Here is a 16,318-nt window from a genome sequence, read left to right as displayed (position 1 = left end):
GTAAAACTGCCCCATGGGCTTTCCTGGGCCGTAGTATTTTTGGGAGCAGATTGCCAGGTCTTTTCTCCTGTGGAGCTACTGGGTGGTTTTGAACCGCTGATCTTTTGGTTAGCAGTTAAGTGCTTTAACCGTTGGATTACCAAGACAGGTGAGAGGAGATAATTATTGAGAAAAGAGATGGGAGGGAATAGGATCTGGAACACAGGTGGAGTAGTTAACTAAGTAGGATGAATATCTTCCTCATAGACTGGAGGGAAGTATGTAAGGAAGGATATGACCAAATTAAGTTTGTAGTTTATATGCAGGGGTCTGAAAGGGAGCTCCTTAACTGATGGGCTCAGTTTCTTCAGTTCATTCACTGATTGATTTAACAAGTATTTATAGAGTATCTGCTGTGTGTCAGGCACTGTTCTAAGTGTATGAGATACATTGATGAACAAAGATCCCTGCCTTCACGGAGCTTACATTCTACTGGGTGATCAAGGATGAGGCCATATGCTGAGAATGTAGGGAAAGAAGGTTGTTCAGGGTCTTGAGAAGAGAGGTGAAGAAGGGGAGAGATTGCAAACCATGAACAAAGAGGAACTTAAAGGGCCCACCTGAGGTTAGAAGTCAAAAGTTTTGGTGCTTTTATTGTTAAAACTGTCTAAATCTAGGTTACTACTTGTCTTAGTATCCCATGGACTGCCAGGATATTGAACAAATCTGTCTTGGAGGAACAGCCAGAATGCTCCTTAGATGGAAGGGATGGTGAGACTTTGTCTCTGTATTTTGGACATGTTATCAGGAGGGACCAGTCCCTAGATAAAGACATCATGCTTGGCAAAGTAGAGGGTCATTGAAAAAGAGGAAGACCCTCAATGAGATGGACTGACACAGTGGCTGCAACAGTGGGCTCAAGCATAACAAATATTGTGAGGATGGCCTCACTAACATAACAGAGACAAACCATTCCCAAACGGGACTGTAAACACAGGCGTAGAAGTTAAGGTTTGCAGCACATATTTTGGGGTGACATAATTCCATGCATAAGACTACTGTACCTAAGAAGCAGAAAACTGTCAGAAGGATTTTCATGGTCTTCATTCTGCTAAAAATGAAACATGAAAGAGGTATGTCCAATTTTCACAGTGTTTTATTCAGTTATTTTAATATGCCACATTTTCCTCCCTTAGTTGCCTTTTTCCTTCTGTAGAGAATGTTCCATCATCTTGGAAGACAAACCTAATAAATACTAAATTTGCCAGAATACCACCATTTGTTTAATATTTGATGTCTTTTCTTTGAAAAGCATTATGAAACCCAGTCCTATGGAAAGTCTTGGAGCTCTCCCGAGGCCAGGGACTACATTTAATGTTTACCTTCTCATCTCCTACCTATGCCCAGTGTACATAAACATACACAGCACATGTGCGTTCAGAGTGAACCATAGTGTGTAGTGGTTCTTTTATAAGTTTTTTTCTTTCATACCTAGGAACGTCACAGAAGTTAATGAATTGACTTAAGCTTTTAAACATTGCTCTGATTCCTACTGAGAACTCAATATATTATTGTTTTGGACACAGTTTTGCAATTTAACTTACCCTGCTTTTCTTAATGTTGATAAATATCAATATCTTTAGTCTTTATGTACAGGGTGGACTTTGTTTCCGCAATAATAACCCAAAGTACTTGTACCCCTGCGCTAATTCTGATTTCATTATTATGAAAGCTTGGATTGTGTTTTATTTATTGTGGGGACTTTCATGCTGAAAGAATGTCTTAATTGAGCAGTAGTTTTCTTTTTCATAGTAGTAAGAATCAATTAACCAACAGAGGCTTCAAAATGAAATAAATTTATCATTTGTTCTGTAAAATGCAATTGTATCATCAGGCCCCAAATTGATGGGGTTTGTTCCACTTATAAGCTTTTTTTTTTTTAAAACCTTGAGCTACAGGTTTGAGTCGCAGAAGCTGTAAGTAGAATGTACAGCATATATAGTACAGCCAGAGCAGGCTAGCTATCGAGGGCAAGATCTGTTGAGCTAGACTATGACTGCAGTTAAATTATTGATCCCCTTTTTAGCTCTGTAGGAGCCCTGGTGGCACAGTGGTTAAGCACTTGGCTCCTAACCAAAAAGCTGGCAGTTCGAACCCACCAGTCACCGTAGGAGAAAGATGTGGCAGTCTGCTTCCATATAGATTTACAGCCATGGAAATCCTATGGGTCAGTTCTACTCTGTCCTGTAGGGTCGCCATGAGTCGGAATTAGACTCGACAGCAGTGGGTTTGATTTTTTGTTTTTCATTAGCTGTGATTTTGGGCAGTTTACTTAACCTTTGTATGTTTCGTTTCTTCATCTGTAAACTGGGGGTAGAATTATGAAGATTAAGAGATAAAATACAAACAGGGTTCTTAAAACAGCATTTGTGGCACATAGTAACTACTCAATAAATGGTAATTATTGTTACTATGTATATTTTACAGTTACATTTCTAGTACTCAACTGAATTATATTTTTCTAAATAAAGAATATCAAAAAAAGTGAAACCTTGGTAGCACTGAAGACCAAAAATAAGTTTATTGAATTTATCTGTCCCCTTCAGATTAAATACCCATTAAATTTTTTTTCTCCCCCCCATATTTTATTTCCAAAGAACTTAATCTATTTAATGCTGTGATTTCATTGATTCTTTTGAAATAGTAGGCTGATTTCAGATCCTTGATGGAACCATGAAAATATTAGTTCTCAGTGAGGCAGTTGAGATTTAAATGGTACTTACTGTAGGAACAATCACTACTTCTACTATAATGAATTTTTAAAGAAATACTTAATGTTTTTATGAAAACTTTTTCTGTATAATTAAACCATCTTATTGCTCAGTCTACAGAAAAGTATTTAAATAATCTGATTGTTCTTCTTAAACATGTCACCAATTATGGAATTTTTTAAGGTCAGATACTATTAAGTCACTCACACTGATGTTTAATAATTATGAAGTTAGGGAAAAAAACAAAAATAAATGTGTACATATTTATTACCTGAAAATGTGTTTCTAAATGCTTACGGTAGCATTAGTTTAGACTATTAAGTGTCATAAGGGCAAGGACTGTGTTGTGTATTAATTCAGTCAACAAATGTTTATATTGACCACCTACTATGTGCCTGGCATTCTTCTAAGTGCTGGGAACATAGCCAGGAACATAATAAAGAAAGTTTCTGCCATTGTGAGCTTACTAAGTTTTAATGTAAATTGTATCTGCAGTGCTTAGCACAAGACAGGTGTTTGAGAATATTTTCCCTCACAGGCTTTAGCTCCTCCAGAGGCTGCGTGTATAGGGGTGCAACCTGTATCACTTGCCTAGCCCCTTACTTGCTAGGGGCTGTAAGTCAACGTTATGCTTGGGGGTTATGTATGTCCCCTCTACGGGTCAGTGCTAGGTCTGGAGAACTTTAAGCAGCCGAGTGAAATTTCAATCTAAAAATGTGATGTCTATGCAGTAGATATACTAGGTTGAGCCAGAGTGGCTGTTTTTTAGTAATTTTGAATGTTGTAATAATTTAACTTTAACATAAATAAGAATTATAGCAATATATTCATTTTATATAATATATAATATATAATTTATTTTTTGAAACAGTTTTAAGTTTATAGAAAAATTGTAGAAAATACACAGTTTCCATATACCACCTCTCCTCCCCTCACACACTGTTTCTGCTATATTAACATCTTGCATTCCTGTGATACATTTGTTAAAATTGATGAACCAATATTGTTGTTGTTAGGTGTCATCCTGTCAATTCGGACTCAAAGCGACTGTATGCACAACATTACCCAGTCTGCGCCATCTTCACAGCTGTTGCTATGCTTCAGCCCATTGCTGCAGCCACTGTGTCAGTCTACCTCATTGAAGGTCTTCCTCTTTTTCACTGACCCTCTACCAAGCATAATGTCCTTCTCCAGGCCTGATCCTTCCTGATAACATGTCCAAAGTATGTAAGACGCAGTCTCGCCATCCTTGCTTCTAAGGAGCATTCTGGTTGTACTTCTTCCAAGGCAGATTTGTTCACTCTCTTGGCAGCCCGCGGTATATTCAATATTCTTCACCAACACCACAGTTCAGAGGGGTCAGTTCTTCGGTCTACCTTATTCACTGTCCAGCTTTCCATGCATATGAGGCGATTGAAAACAGTATGGCTTCGGTCAGCCACACCTTAGTCCGCAAGGTGACATCTTTGCTTTTCAACACTTTAAAGAGGTCTTTTGCAGGAGATTTGCCTAGTGCAGTGCATCTTTTGATTTCTTAACTCCTGCTTCCATGGGTGTTGATTGTGCATCCAAGTAAAATGAAATCCTTGACAGCCTCAATCTTTTCTCCATTTATCAGGATGTTGCTTATTGGTCCAGTTGTGAGGATTTTTGTTATCCTTTTTTTTTTTTTTTTATGTTGAGGTGCAATCCTTAGTGAAGGTTGTGGTCTTTGATCTTCATCAGTCAGTGCTTCAAGTCCTCTTCACTTTCAGCAAGCAAGGTTGTGTCATCTGCATAATGCAGGTTGTTAATGAGTCTTTCTCTAATCCTGATGCCCCATTCTTCTTCATATAGCCCAGCTTCTCAGATTATTTGCTCAGCCTACAGAATAAAAAGAAAAAAAAAAAAAATAGGTATGGTGAAAGGGTACATCTCTGACGCACCCCTTTCCTGACTTTAAACCATGCTGTATTCCCTTGTTCTGTTCGAATGACTGCCTCTTGGTCTGTATATGGATTCCTCATGAACACAATTAAGTGTTCCAGAATTCCCATTCTCTGCAGTGTTATCCATAATTTGTTTTGATCCACACAGTCGAATGCTTTAGCATAGTCAATAAAACACAGGTAAGCATCTTTCTGATATTCTCTGCTTTCAGCCAAGATCCACCTGTCACCAGCAGTGATATCCCTGGTTCCACATGCTCTTCTAAATCTGGCTTGAATTTTTGGCAGTTCCCTGTTGATACACTGCTGCAGCTGCTTTTGAATGATCTTCAGCAAAATGTTGCTTGCGTGTGATATTAATTAACCAATATTGGCACAGTATTATTAATTAAAGTCTGTAGTTTCTATTAGGGTTCACAGTTTGTATTGTACAGGCCTGTGGGTTTTAATAGATGCATAATGTCATGTGTCTACCATTATAGTATCATATAGAATAGTTTGACTGCCCTAAAAATGCCTTGTGCTCCACCTGTATATTCACTTTTTCAAGTAGATTTTTCATGTAGTTGGAGGAAAGAACCTTAGAGGTAATTAATTCTGCCTGTGTTATTTTTAAGCGAGGCATCTGAGGCCCAGAAAACTTGAAACTTGGCCACAAGTGGTAGCTTGTCATAGAGCCTAGCCTTCTATTGCTTGGCTTTGTGTTCTTCCCTCGAGAAAGATAAATGCCCACCACTTAATATACTAATCCATTAGTACAATGCCAACTAAAGTGGGTTGTTGTGTGGCAGCCATTGTTCCAAATGATTTCTATATGTTATGTCATTTAATTTCTGCAACCCTATTGGTTTTTTTTTTTTTTTTATTGGTAGATACTATTTTTTTTATTGGTAGATACTATTAATATCCCCACTTTGTATGTGGAAAAACTGAGGTACAAATCAGTTGAGTGGTTTTCCTAAGAATCACATGCTCAGGCAGTCCAGTGCAGGAGCTCATGATATTTCCAGTAGTGCCATACTGCCTCTCACAGAATAAAAAAAGATGGCATGAAACAAGGTTTGGAAAGGTAGCTTAAGGCCGGGTTACGTAGATCCTTACAGACCATGGTAGGAGGTTTAGATGCTAGTTTAGGAGCATTCTAGCTTTCAGAACTATGAGAGAATAAATTTCTGTTGTTTTAAGCCACCCAGTTTGTGGTAATTTGTTATGGTAACTCTAGGAAATAAATAAATCAGGTTTCAGTGATGAGATGGACTTTATGTTGAGTTGACGTCAACACTCTGGAACAGACAGAACCTTAGTTCTCCATTTTTGACTTCACAGTCCTTGATATTTGAACACATCTATAATATTCTTTTTTTCTGTTTTAAAATAGTTCTCATTTCAGATTGTTTACAGACATTTTGTCATCTTGTTGTTTTTGTTAGCTGCCATAGAGTTGGCTCCTCACTCGTGGTGACCCCATGCACAGGGAATGGGGCCACTGCCCAGTCCTATGCCATCTTCATGATTGGATGGGCAATCAAACCATTTTTCCGTGGAGCTTTCATTGGCCGATTTTGGGAGGTGGATTGCCAGGCCTTTCTTTGCCATCTTGGTCTGGAAGTTTTGCTGGAACCACTTCAGCATCGTAGCCACACACAAGCCTCCACAGACAGATTGGTAGTGGCTGTGCATGAGTCTGACCTGGGAATTGAACCTGAGTCTCCAATGTGGAAGATGAATATTCTACCACTGAATCACCAGTGCTTTATTTTTCACCACCTTAATCCCCTTTAATTTCTCTCTTCAACTGAGGCATCCTTTGGAACTCAGCACTCCTAGGTCATTGTTACCCAGTTCTACATTTCAAACACGTAGCAAGCATTCACGTGGTTAGGATACTTCAAGTTTATAGACAAAGTCTCAAGTCTTTTTGTATGAACCATTGTGTAATGATTCATTTGTGTAATGGATTTTTTGTACTTAAATGCAAGACTTTGCACTTATTTTTATTAGAGTACCTTCATTGTGGGTTCAGCCTGCTGAGGACATTTCGAGTCCTGATTCTGTTGTCCAGAATGTATCTATTTCTCCCACGGATGCCCTGTATTTATGAACTTGATAAGCATTTCTTCTTTGTGTTCAACAAAATCAGTATTCAACTGGGCCAAGCACAGAGCTCCATGGAATCCTCTAGAAACATCTTCCATATCTGTCAGAGTTCTTTGAAGTTCCTGAGCCAACCATTTGCCTGAATCCATTTCTAGAACATAAACTCCTTAAGGGCAGTGTCTGTGCCCAGCATGTGGTTGGCACTCAATAAATACTAATGGCATAAATGCAAAGGAAAAAAAAAAATCAGGTTTCTAAGTCCCCAGGAGACTGGGTAGGGAGAGAGAATAGGTCCTGGAGATGGGTATAGATAACAGCAAGAAGCATCAGTTGTTAATAGTCTTAGGCAAAAAAAAATTTTTTAAGACTTTGAGCGGTGGTGACATCGTTGCCTGGGAATTAGTAACACGAGGTAAGAGTTCCTACAAATTAAAAGAGCTTTCTCATTCATTTAACAGATACTGCTTGCCACCTTGCCTGGTATTGTAGATACAAGGGTGAACAAAATGGGCATGGCCCCTGTCCTCATAGAGCTCGCAGTTGGGGAATGAGAATAGACTTCGTTATGATTAGTGTTTGCATGCTATATCTTAATTCATGTTTGTACTTTTAAACTGTTTTTATATTTAAAAATGGTTTTCTTATAAGCATAATATAGTTGGGTGTTGATTTATATCCAATTTGACAATCTTTGCCTTTAAATTGAAGTGTTTACACCACATGCATTTAATGTGATTACTGATATGGTCCAGTTTAAGTCTACCATCACGTTTATTTTCTATTCCATTTGGTCCCCTTTTCCTGTCTCTTTCCGTTTGTTTGTGTCTGTCTGTCTCTCTCTGCCTTATTTTGGATTAATCAAGTATTTTTTATTATTCCTTTTATCCCCTTTGTTGGCTTGTTTACCTTTTTTTTTTTTGGTTGTTTTTTAATGGTTCCTCAGGGTTTATAGTATACATCTTTAACTTACTACATTTTGTTTTAGAACGCAATAGTATAATGCTATCTACCTTTCACCTTTGTGGTATTATTGCCATATATTTTACTTCTATTAATTTAAAAAGTCTGCAAAATTATTATTATTTGTGATTTAAACAGTCAGGTATCATCTAAGGAGGTTTAAAGATTTTTTTAAATTATGTTTACCCAATATTTACCAATTTGAGGTGCTCTTTATTCCTTTGAGTATATTCAGATTTTTATACGGTATCATTTTTCTTCTATCTAAAACCCAATACAGGTCCACTGGTGATGAGTTCTTTCAGCTTTTGTATGTCTGAGAAAGTCTTTATTTTACTCTCTGTCTCTCTTTTTAATTGTACTTTAGGTGAAGGTTTACAGAACAAACTAGTTTCTCATTAAACAGCTAGTACACATACTGTTTTATGACGTTGGTTGACAACCCCACAACGTGTCAGCACTCTCCGTTCTCAACCTTGGGTTCTCTTTTAACAGCTCTCCTGTTCCCTCCTGCCTTCCAGTCCTTGCCCCTGGGCTGATGTGCCCCTTTAGTCTCATTTTGTTTTATGGGCCTGTCCAATCTTTAGCTGAAGGGTGAGCCTCGGCAGTGACTTCATTACTGAGCTGAAAAGGTGTCTAGGGGCCATACTGTCAGGGCTTCTCCAAGTATCTGTCAGGCCAGCAAGTCTGGTCGTTCTTTTTGAGTTAGAATTTTCTTCTACATTTTTCTCCAGCTCTGTCCAGGACCCTCTATTGTGATCCCTGTCAGAGCAGTCAGTGGTGGTAGGCAGGTAGCCAGGACGACATCTAGTTGTACTGAGCTCAGTTTGGTGGAGGCCATGGTAGATGTGGGCCATTAGTCCTTTAGAGTAATCTTTCCCTTGTATCTTTAGTTTTCTTCATTCTTCCTTGCTCCCAAAGGGGTGAGACCACTGGAGTATCCTAGATGGCAGCTCACAGGCTTTTAAGACCCCAGATGCTACTCACTAAAGTAGCATGTAGAACATTTTCTTTATAAACTGTATTATGCCAATTGAGCTAGATGTTCCCTGAGACCATGGTTCCCACAGCCCAGCAATTCAGTCCCTCAGGGAGTTTGGATGTGTCTATTTTGCTTCCATGACCTTGCCTTGTATAAGCTGTGCTGGCTTCCCCAGTATTGTTTACTGCCTTACCCTTCACCAGAGTTACCACTTATCTATTGTCTATTTAGGATTTCACACTCATTTTGGAAGATACTTTTGCAGGATAGAGAATTTTAGGTTAACAGATCTTTTTTTTTTCTCCAGTACTTTAAAGATGTTGCTGTTGTCTTTTAGCTTGTAATGTGCCCCTACCCCCACGCCCAAGACTACATTAAAATTTTCACGTTATCATTGGTTTTAAGCAATGTAATGTGCCTTGGTATAATTTTCTTCATGCTTCTTATGCAGGGATTTATTGAACATCTTGGGTTTGTGGCTTTGTGGTATTATCAAATTTGGGAAGGTTTCAACCATAATTTCTTCAAATACTTTTTTTCTATTACTCCCTGCCTCTTTGGGGACTCCAATTATACATATATTAGGCTGATCAGAACAATTACATTGATATATTATCTTTTTTTAGTCTTTTTTTCTGTGTTTCATTTTGGATAGTTTATGTTTTCAGAAGTTCATTAACTTTTTTCTTCTGCAATGTCTAATCTGCTGTGAATTTGATCCAGTGTATTTTTCATCTTGAATGTCTAGAAAATTGATTTGGAGCTTTTTTATTTTTTCAAGCTTTCCTTTACAAGCTTATGCTTTTTTCTACCTTCTTGAACACTTGAAATATAGTTATAATAACTATCTTAATATCCATGCCTACCAATCCTATCCTTTTTGTCATTTCTGGGCCTGTTCCTGTTGATAGATTTTTCTCTTCATTATGGTTTGTATTTTAGTTCTCCTTTAAATGTTAGATATTTTGAACATTACCTTACTGGGTAAAAAAAAAAAAAAACCAGTTGCCACCGAGTCGATTCTGACTCATAATGACCCTATAGGACAGAGTAGAGCTTCCCCATAGGGTTTCCAAGGAGTTCCTGGTGGATTCGAATTGCCATCCTTTTGGTTAGCAGCCAAGTTCTTAACCACTATGCTACCAGGGCTCCTTCTTATTGGGTAATGGATATTTTATTTTTTTAAATATTATTGAGCTTTGTTCAGACTCAGTTACTTGGAAATAATATGATCTATGACTAATTTTAGCTTAGTACTGAGAAAATGCTCTTATGAATACCCCACCCAGTGTCCTGTGTATTCTCCTTTCTGGCTGGGTGGAAGCATTGTCCTGCTTGCTCTTCCTGGTGGTTTTTCTCTGGCCTTGGATTTGTTTTTTAACATGTATGTGCTCATCAGTACTCAGCTGAAGAAATGAGGGGAACCCTCTACAAATTTCCAGAGTACTCTCTCTATTTTAGCTCTTTCCTATCTGTTCAGCTCCTTCCTTTTTAGGTCTCTGTCCTGTGAAGCCTAGCTGCCTTACCTCTCCTAATCTTCAGCCGCATCTCCTAAAAGTCAGAACTCTGTTCAGTTTCGTCCTTTCTGTGTTGCAGTGTGAAAACTCTCTTTAGTCAATAAGCTGATTATTTCTAGAGCAAGGTTGTTTCCTTCTTTCAAGGATCACTGTTCTGCACTCCCTGTTGTCCACTGTCTGAAAAACTTGTTTCATATATTTGAATATTTATACTTAAGGTAGGAGGATAGATCTAGTCCCTGTTACTCTGTGTTGACTAGAAGCAGAAGTCTGGGAGTAGACCATAAGAACTTCAAACCAAAAAACCAAACCCGTTGCTGTTGAGTCGATTCCGACTCATAGCAACCCTATAGGACAGGGTAGAGCTGCCCCATAGAATTTCCAAGGAGCGCCTGGTGGATTCCAACTGCTGACCTTTTGGTTAGCAGCCATAGCTCTTAACCATTATGGCACTGGGGTTTCTAATAACTTCATAGATAAATAAAAAGTTACAGCTGTGGCAAGTTCCATAAAGGAGAGCTAGCTGGTGCTGAGAGTGTTTAATAAGAGAATGTGAAAGTGTTGCCCAGTGATCATACCATATTCAAGTAATCAAATAAAAAGCAATTAAGAACTGGACGATATGTTATATGTATATATTACAATAAAAAAATCGAGATAGAATGTGAAACATATTTTAGAAAGATCTACATCATAAGTAGTTAGTAATCATTTATATGTTATGGGTGATGATTGCCTTGGAGTCAGTTCTTACTCATGGCCACAGCATGCGTTACAGAGTGGAACTGCTTGATAAGGTTTTCTTGGCTGTGATCTTAATGGAAACATATCACCAGGCCTTTTTCCACAGTACCACTGGGTAGGTTTGAACCACCAACCTTTGGGTTAGCAGCCAGGAACAAATGGTTTGTTATCACTTATCTAGGTGGCACAGTGGTTAAGTGCTTGGCTACTAACTGAAAGGTCGATGGTTCAAACCCACTAGTGACTCCACGGGAAAAAATATCTGGTTATCTGCTCCTGTAAAGACTATAGCCTAGGAAACCCTGTGGAGCAGTTCTAGTCTGTCCTGTAGGGTCACTAGGAGTCAGAATCAGTTCCATGGCACACAACAACAGACATTGCTACTTCGTTTGGCATTGCATCTAATGGTACCTGACAGAGTGGATAGTCAGTAAATACATGTTGAAGGAATAAATAAGGTAATGATACCATGCTTCATGTCTGAGAGTTATGACTTATGAAAAGGTCACTTGCATTAACCAAAACCAAACCTGTTGCCATCGAGTCAATTCTGACTCATAGTGATCTTATAGGACAGAATAGAACTGGCCCGTAGGGTTTCCAAGGCTGTAATCTTTATGGAAGCAGAAGGCCACATCTTTTTCCTACAACCAGGTGGTGGGTTCAAACCACTGATGTTTCAGTTAGCAGCCGAGCACTTTAACCACTTTGCCACCAGGGCTCCTTTCACTTGCATTAATCAAACCTGTAGCTGTCGAGTTGATTCCAACTTATAGCAACCCTATAGGACAAAGTAGAACTGCTCCATGGAGCAGCTAGTGGATTTGAACTGCCGACCTTTAGGTTAGCAGCCTGAGCTCTTAACCACTGCATCACCAGGGCTCCTTATGTGTATCAGGAAAGTTCAAATTCTCAGTTTGTATTAATATCCAGATACTAATTTTAGCTTCCTGATATTAGTTTCCTAGGGCTGCCATAAAAAAATACCGCAAACTGAGTGGTGAAAAACAGAAATTTATTCTCTTATAGTTCTGGAGGTTAGAAGTCTCAAATCAAAGAGTCAGCAGGACTATGCTCCAGCTGAAGGCTCTAGGGAGGAATCCTTTGTTGGTTCTTTTGGTGGTTGCCAGCAATCCTTGGCATTCCTTGATTTGTAGATGCATCACTCCGGTCTCTGCCTTCTTCTTCACATTACCTTCTCCCCTGTGTGTCTGTGTCCAAATTTCTCTTTTCTTATAAGGACAGTAGTCATTGGATTAGGGCCCACCACAGTCCAGTATGACCTCATCTTAACTTGATTATATCTGCAAAGATCTTATTTGGAAATAACCACATTCTGAAGTTCTGGGGAGACATGAATTTTGGAGGGACACTGTTTAATCCCATACAGGGTCCAATGAAAGAAATAGAATGTTTTCTAATATTTATATATATAAAAAAAAATTATATAGAGGAGAATATTTTCTAATATTTATATAGAGGTAATAGCTTGTTTTGCTATAGTGCCTGCCTCAGAGGAGTGAGGAAATAGATTATTTTGTTAGCATGACAATAAAGATTTATGTCTTCTGAGATTTTGAGTTGGTCACTGAGTTATTCAGTAATGAAGGAAAAACAAATGTAAGCTGAGTTTTCATTATCAGACATTATTTTCTTCAGAATACTGGAAAAGCACAGGCTGTAGAGTTAGTCAGGGTTTGAATCCCTGAAATACCATTCGTAGCTTGTGACCTTTGGCTAATTATTAAATCCCTCCTTTGGCTAATTATTGAAACAAGTCTTTTATTGTTTTTTATTATCTCATAACTTCTCTTATTTCTTAGAGTTATTTTGAGATATAAATGAGAATATATATGTAAAGTATTACATGTCATAGGAATTCAACAGATGTTAGTTTCTTCCTATAACTTTAACTCTCTGTCCTTCAACAGTTTCATATTTGTAACAGTGTTTTTCCTGGATCACATGTTCCTTTGATGCCTAGTGAAATGGAGAGAGAATGAGACTCGCTACTCAACTAGTCTTCACTACTTTTGAACAATTACTATAGCTTGTCCCATGGCAGTTATTTTTAATTTTTGAGCTTTAATTTTCATCATATTACAGTTGAAGATACCCAGTTGACAAACATATTGCCTAAGATGCTTTAATAAATACCCAGTTGGCTTTTATAGATTTCATGCTGCTTTTTAGTAATTCCGTTGCTATTAAAGAAACTTTTTATTTGAGGCATATGATTAGAAACTTATGTCTAATAAATTTAGAATAAATGTATAAATAATGGCAGGGTAATAGATTTTAACTGGATGAAGGCTTGAATGATTTATCATTTAATGAGGATATCAATAAGTCCTATTTATAAGATGTTAGGATGCTTTTATGCAGTTTTATTTTATTATATTTAAAAAAACCCACCAGTTTACTGACAAATATTTGGTTGTTCTTATATATGATGATCCAGAAGAAAAAAGATTGTCTGGTACTATTGGAATGTATGTTGTCTTAGAAGTCACATCATTTTCAAGGCAATAATGAGTATTTTCTAGAATAATCCATACAACGCATTTTATAAAACTTGTTTTTATGGAATCCAGCACCTGTCTGACTATGCCTGTGTTTGTGTGTATGAATACTGTACTGTTAAAGAAAGTATATACAGTGTCCTCACAGGTACACCTAGTTAGGGTGTTACATTTTAAAAATTGAAGCATAACATTTTCCTGGAAAAATTTATCAGAGGTGAAGACCAAGGAGTGTGGACCAGCTGTGACACTTTATATTAACAATGCATTTTAAGATGTCTGAAATAATGATGTTATGGTTGATTTTTGACAGATTGGAATTATGTTGAATGACACTCAAAGGCAAATTGAGGTCAGTGCACAGAGCATGAGTTTAAAATGATCCAGGCTGTTTGACAAGTACCGTTCTAGGTGAAGCTTTTCTGCTTGTCAATAACTGGCTGTGTCACCTAGGGCAACTTGTGGATCATTTCCTCCTCTTTCTTTAGATTTCCAGTGTGAGGTTTGCTCTAGAGTCTTAATCTCTAAAGTTTCTCTTAGTACTAGAGATTTGTAACTAGATTAAAAAGATTTCTTTTGAACTATTCAGTAAATTTTTATTGCCCTACTACTTACCAGATTTTGGCATGTAATAGGCTTCTTTATCCAAATAAGAAGTTCTTAAGTTATTAGATAGTGAGAGTTTTCAAAATAAGAATACAGTGTCTCAGAGTATGTGAGATTTATTGAAGTTCTATAGCAAAAGCATATTAAAGTCAGTACAGAACAGTAGAAAGAGCCCTGAATTTAAAGCCAGAAGATGTGGTTTCTCATTCTGACTTCTTGAATGCCAAGTCTTCATTGTAAAATGGTCTTGTTAATACTTTGCTTTACCTATTTTACAAGATTCACTATGAGTATTAAACAAAACAGTCCATGCAAAAATACTCAGAAAGTAACAACTTACATACCAATGCAGACACTTTTAGCATTTTGTTATCCAGTTTGTGGTATGCCTTCACCATCTTGCTATCTACTATCTGACATTTTGCCAAGAAATGGAGAAAATAAACCTGGTAAGATTGTGAAACATACAACTTCGGGCTAAAATTGAATTTAAGATTTATTATGGACCTGTTTACTATCTTTCCCTATAATTAAAAGATGATTGAAATGAATCATACATTGCCGCTCAGAAATTGTGTTAAACATTTCAGAAAATTTCCCCAAACCCATGTTCAAACATCTGGAAAAATTAGTTTACTAATAAATTTTTTTCAGTTGCAGTAGAGTCAGTTCCAATTTATAGCGAATTTGTGTGTCAGAGTAAAACTGTGGTTCATAGGGCTTTCAGTGGCTGCTTTTTCAGAAGTAGATCACCAGGCCTTTCTTCTGAGGTGCCGCTGGTAGACTTGAACTGCCAACTTTTTGGTTAGCAGCGGAGCGTGTTAACCATTTGCACTACCCAGTGACTTACTCTTTACATACGGGGAGATCTCAGAAACTCCCTGTTCAATTTGATTTGTACAGATTGCTTTAGAGCAGAATATTGCTGCATTTGAAGTTTGTGGTCTAAAACATCCAATCCAGCCAACAAGAAGGATAGTGCAGGAGGATAAAACTTCTAAAACAGACTGAAAAGCTCCATAGACTGGTCAAATTGCCAAGGAAAGATAAAAACAGAATACCTCTTCCCTCCTCTGCTGGCAAGTAAGTGGTTAATTTCAACAATGAGCTTAATGACTATTAAAGTTAAATGATATACTGTCTAGATGTTTTACCCAGTAGATGTAAATTGTCCAGTAAATAGTATCTAATTCTTAAAGTCAGCTTGGAAGAGGTCTTAGAAATATAAACTGTTATGAGTGGGTATTTTCTTAGCATCTTTTCTTCATTTTCACTATCTCAGTTGGAAAAAGATACCAAGAGAGGGTACAGATGGGCAGTACTATCAAGGCCAGGTGGTAGATTCTTGAGTAATTTTGGTGATTGAATTCCTGTTTACTTATAGTATTTGAGAACTTCATGTTTGAGGGTTTTGTGGTATTTTAATGTCAGGTATAATGTTTCAATAACAACATCACAAGGACTGTGAAGAGCATGGGACCAGCATCCAGAGAGTAAGTGACAAGTTATTGATTTATCTTCATGATTGCCTCTGTGCTGGAATTTTGTTGACAGAAAGTGAAATAGTACAGGCACACAACCATGGTTACTATGCATGTTAAACACTCTTAAGAGTACTTAAGTGGTTTCACGAGGATGTGTATGTGTGCACTGGCACCACTTTTACCTGTAATTTGAAAACAATGCATACTCCAGTACTGCATTGGAATGCTAGTATTGGTTGGAAAAATCCCAAAACTTGTTTTATTCATGCCAATTATCGTTATCCTTGATTTTTCCTTCTTCAAGGGAAAATACCTCTTTGATTTATAAATTGATTGAATGATTCCACTTCTGTAACAGAATACAAAAAATATAAATAAAATTAGTACTGGTCTACGTGAGGTGAATACATTGGTCTTTGAGACTAGATGTTAGTCGATAATTCCTAAGTATCTAATACCTGTTTCAGACATTGGTTAGATTTCCTCACACATGATATTCCTGAAAAGGATGACATGATAGGAATAATAAGCATGTCTTGGCAAAATTTGAGCGTTACTCATATTTTCTGCTTTTTCCCTGCTGTTTTTCTTATCTTGATTTTGTTTCTGGCAAAAACAACTAAGAATTTAATTCTTCCATCATTTCTTGAACATCTCCCATGGACCAGGCTTCAGTTTGGTTAGAACTGTAAACTCAGATTTCCATGACAAAAGAATCTTTTTCCCAT

At 37.4% G+C, this 16,318-nt stretch overlaps 1 protein-coding gene across 2 annotated transcripts in view; it reads left to right on the top strand.

The window, feature by feature from the left end:
* Positions 1-16,318, top strand: part of HOMER1 (homer scaffold protein 1) — a 144,499-nt gene that overhangs the window by 19,150 nt on the left and 109,031 nt on the right. The window contains exon 1 of one of the 2 annotated variants that reach the window (XM_064273523.1): positions 5,548-15,189. The exons of the other annotated variant lie outside the window; for it this stretch is intronic. The gene's annotated coding sequence lies outside the window, so the exon portion shown is untranslated. Of the gene's footprint in view, positions 1-5,547; positions 15,190-16,318 lie in introns of those variants that run through there. 2 annotated transcript variants of the gene reach the window in all.

This window comes from Loxodonta africana, chromosome 2 (genome assembly GCF_030014295.1).
Source record: "Loxodonta africana isolate mLoxAfr1 chromosome 2, mLoxAfr1.hap2, whole genome shotgun sequence".
Classification (NCBI taxonomy): domain Eukaryota; kingdom Metazoa; phylum Chordata; class Mammalia; order Proboscidea; family Elephantidae; genus Loxodonta; species Loxodonta africana.
The sequence above is the reverse complement of the archived record's forward strand: the minus strand, read 5'-3'. Positions and strand labels throughout refer to the sequence as shown.